General features: G+C 37.3%; 1 pseudogene; it reads right to left on the bottom strand.

Moving 5' to 3' along the window:
• LOC103477725 (uncharacterized) overlaps positions 1–4,205 on the bottom strand; it is a 37,535-nt pseudogene that overhangs the window by 13,796 nt on the left and 19,534 nt on the right.

Below are 4,205 nucleotides of genomic sequence, written 5' to 3'. Positions count from 1 at the left end.
TTGTATAAGTTTCACATTGTTCACAATACAATATTGTGTTTTTGTGGGGAATATTTCCAGTTAGATGGTCCGTGAGTTTTAGTTAAATGGGTTAAGTGGCCCTCAGCGTGACAAAGTTTGAAGAACACAGCTCTAAATTAATCTCCTTTGATTTTTTTTGTTTGTTTTTCTTTCACCAATTATTAGTATATATGTCGTGAAAATATATAATGTTTATCTCTGGAACACAGAACCTGTCTCCTTCCTGAACAATGTGATCACCGGACATTCCTATGGTTAAACTTGGTAATAATTGTATGAGCAAATTAAATTGGTACATTTTAGGCATCTGAAAATTAGACCTAAGCATCATCAAGATTTACGTGGGTCCACAATTTTCAACTTGAACATTTTAATGGTTTAATTTTTCCATGATTTCTCACAAGAAGGTGTATGTTTGAGATATTGCCTTAAAATATATCCATGTTTGGATATGCCAAATTTAAAGGCACTGAATGTCAATGTTTGACTTTTAAGGCTCCTGGGTACGGTCCATCCAAGTGTTTATTCACCAATATTAAACAGGTATTCAAACAGCTAAGAAAACAGTTCAACAGGACATATTGATGTTATCATGCACCTACCACATGTACTACGCCCTAAAATCAACAGACAGGATTAAAAACATGTCCTAGCAAGCATCTACAAGATTATTATTATTTAAAGAATGTAATGACATTCCTTATGTTTCTATGTATGAAAAGTGATAATAAATATATCCTGTTTCATGTAAGATTGACTTTATGGCAGACTAAAAAGAATGAATTTTTTATTCCTCTCTTCAAAGTCTGCCTGACAGGCAACCTTTTATAACGTACTACAAACATGTTAATTTGAGGACTACATTTGAGAAATACTGTTCTAGACTTTCTCTCAAAATCTGCTTGTGTAGTCAAAATGTCATTTGAAGCTGCTAAGGTTTAAACCACAGTGAAACTTTAATCCAGTCTCGATGCGTACACTTCCACCTCACACAGAGTGAGATACTCATTTCTTCCAGGTATGACAACGTTGATGTATCGACCATCCATGCCGTTGCACTGAAAGGTTTCAGTAAAACCTGGAGCGATGGTTGAGATCACAGCACACCTGACAGAGGAAAGAGGATTTAAGATTTCAGGACATATTTAAAGATACATTAATTTAGCAAAAATAATCATGAGATACAAACCGGATTCCAAAAAAGTTGGGACGCTAAACAAATTGTGAATAAAAACTGAATGCAATGATGTGGAGGTGCCAACATCTAATATTTTTTTCACAATAGAACACAAATCGCAGATCAAAAGTTTAAACTGAGAGAATGTATCATTTTAAGGGAAAAATATGTTGTTTCAAAATTTCATGGCGTCAACAAATCCCCAAAAAGTTGGGACAAGGCCATTTTTACCACTGTGTGGCATCTCCCCTTCTTACAAGGCAGAGACACTGAATCAACATTGAACGTTGACATTGAAACATTGAAAGTGGTCGGTGACTTGTATGTTTAATCAACGTTAGGGTTTCAACCATAACTAACATATCAACGTTGATTCAACCTTTATCTGAAGATGAATCTGCATGGGTATTTGTGTTGATTCTACATTGAATCAATGTTGATTCAACACTCATTTGACTGTGGATCTGCATGTATATTTGTGTTGATTCTACATTGAATCAGTTAGRAATCAACGTTGATTCAACCATCATCTGAATGTGGATCTACATGCAGATTTGGGTTGATTTTATATTGAATGAAAGCTAAGGATTTATGTACATTTTTAGGTCTGATAGGTCTGCATCATAACATACCACTAAAGGTTTCTTCACTGGTGTTAAACACTATATTATTGGCAGATGATGGGTAAACTGTGTACAAAAGGTTAAAAATGACAACATAGGTTTGATATAACATTTTATTTAAGAGGGACAGATCTTTAAACATATTTGACTCTTTTTTGACTGTCAGAATAACAGTCTATTGTCCACAGAAGAACAAAGTCCATGAGGTTAAGCTTTGTACTGTATGAACCAGGGAAACAGTACAAGTTGTGGTAACCCCAGTTAGACTCTGGTTGGCATCACTTTGATTCCTTGCGATGCCTTTCTCCCGTTCCAGCGCGTAATGGAACCACTTCTTGACAGTTTTACTGCAGTCCTCAAGTGTCAGCTTTGGGTCAAACTGCAGAGCAACGGCTGAAAAACACTAAAATAAAAGTGAGGAAGTTGCAACCCCATACCATCAGTGATGCAGGCTTCTGAACGGAGCGTTGATAACAACTTGGGTTATCCTTGTCCTCTCTGGTCCGGATGACATGGCGTCCCAGTGTTCCATAAAGAACTTCAAACTGTGACTCATCTGACCACATAACAGTCGTCCATTTTGCCTCACTCCATTTTAAATGACTCCTAGCCCAGTGCAAACAGCTGAGCTTGTGGAGCTTGCTTAGAAATGGCTTCCTCTTTGCACTGTAGAGTTTAAGCTGGCAGCGGCGGATGGCACGGTGGATTGTGTTCACTGACGATGGTTTCTGGAAGTATTCCTGAGTCCATGCTGTTATTTCTTGACAGTGGCATTCCTGTTTAAGGTGCAGTGACGTTTAAAGGCCCGGAGATCATGAGCAACCAGTAGAGTTTTACGACCTTGACCCTTACGCACAGCGATTGTTCCAAATTCTCTGAATCTTTTGATGATGTTATGCACGGTTGATGATGATAACTTAAAAGTCTTTGCTATTTTACGCTGGGTAACACCATTCTGGTATTGCTGCACTAACTTGCTGCGCAACAATGGTGGATTTAGTGATCTTCTTACCGTCTTAGCTTCAGAGAGACACTGACACTCTAAGGAGCTCTTTTTATACCCAATCATGTTGTCAATTGACTTAATTAGTGTTAATTGGTCTTCCAGCTGTTTGTTATATGTTCAATTTCCTTTTTCCAGCCACTTATTCCTACTTGTCCCAACTTTTTTGGGATTTGTAGACACTGTGAAATTTTGAATCAACATATTTTTCCTTTAAAATTTTATATTTACTCAGATTAAACTTTTAATCTGCCATCTATGTTCTATTACAAATAAAATATTGAGATTTGCCATCTCCACATCACTGCATTCAGTTTTTATTCACAATTTGTTTAGTGTCCCAACTTTTTTGGAATCCGGTTTGTATATAATTTATGCTAATAACAGCATGTTTTATTTGCATTGAGTGTCTTGATAAAATAACTGTAAACTACCTGGGAGTGTGAATTCCGTTGTTATCAAGTGACTCTCCAATCCGAATTTCAGCTCTTAGTTCGAGTGGGAACTTCTACCCGATTGGTTATGTTAATATTAAACACTTTATGGGTTCTCCCCAGGTCCAGTCTCCACCAGGGGCTAAAGTCATTATTTGTGGCACTGCAGGAACTCTGGCTCCACAGTGCTGTACGGTTCCCATCAATAATGTAGTAGGCAATGGCTCCAGCATAAACTGTTGACTGTGAAGCTTTTCCATAAACTGCCACATTTTCTTCTGCAAAACAAAATGTCAGTTATGATACATAATCGTCTTAAATGCCCTGCCTATGTACATGGATTTGTTGTATGATTGACTGCTATTGGAGATCTTTCCTGCCCACAGCATCACCATCCAGAACGACTGATGATATTTCAATGATATGAGTTACGATAATTCCCATTTTCCCTTTGGGATAAATAAAGTATCTTTGAAAATGTGTGTAATTTTAAAGTGAAACATATTGTGCTGAACTTAGTTTTCTCCTAGGCCGACCTCCTGCTCTGTGTGATGATGCCAACCCAGACTGGGCTCCTTCTATAAATCTGGGCTGTGATGGGAGGGATTAGGTAACCACGTCGACTGGAGGTACACAAAGACGCAAAATCAATCAATCAATCAAATTTTATTTGTATAGCACATTTCAGCAGCAAGGCATTTCAAAGTGCCTTACATAATTAAAATAAAAACAGGATGTGACATTGAATCAACAGTGAGAAAGAGATTTTTTTTAAAAAGATAAAAACATTAAAACCCCTTTTAGGACTTCAGTTAAACGTCGTTTAACTGCAATGTTTTCTGGGGTCAGACCAGGCAGGACTTTCTTAAAGAAATGTGTGGGTAGGACATCCAGACAGCAGGAACTGGAGCTTAACTGACTTATAATTTCTTCTAGGGTTTTATAAT

The sequence above is a fragment of the Poecilia reticulata genome, linkage group LG16 (assembly GCF_000633615.1).
Source record: "Poecilia reticulata strain Guanapo linkage group LG16, Guppy_female_1.0+MT, whole genome shotgun sequence".
Classification (NCBI taxonomy): Eukaryota; Metazoa; Chordata; class Actinopteri; order Cyprinodontiformes; family Poeciliidae; genus Poecilia; species Poecilia reticulata.
The sequence above is the reverse complement of the archived record's forward strand: the minus strand, read 5'-3'. Positions and strand labels throughout refer to the sequence as shown.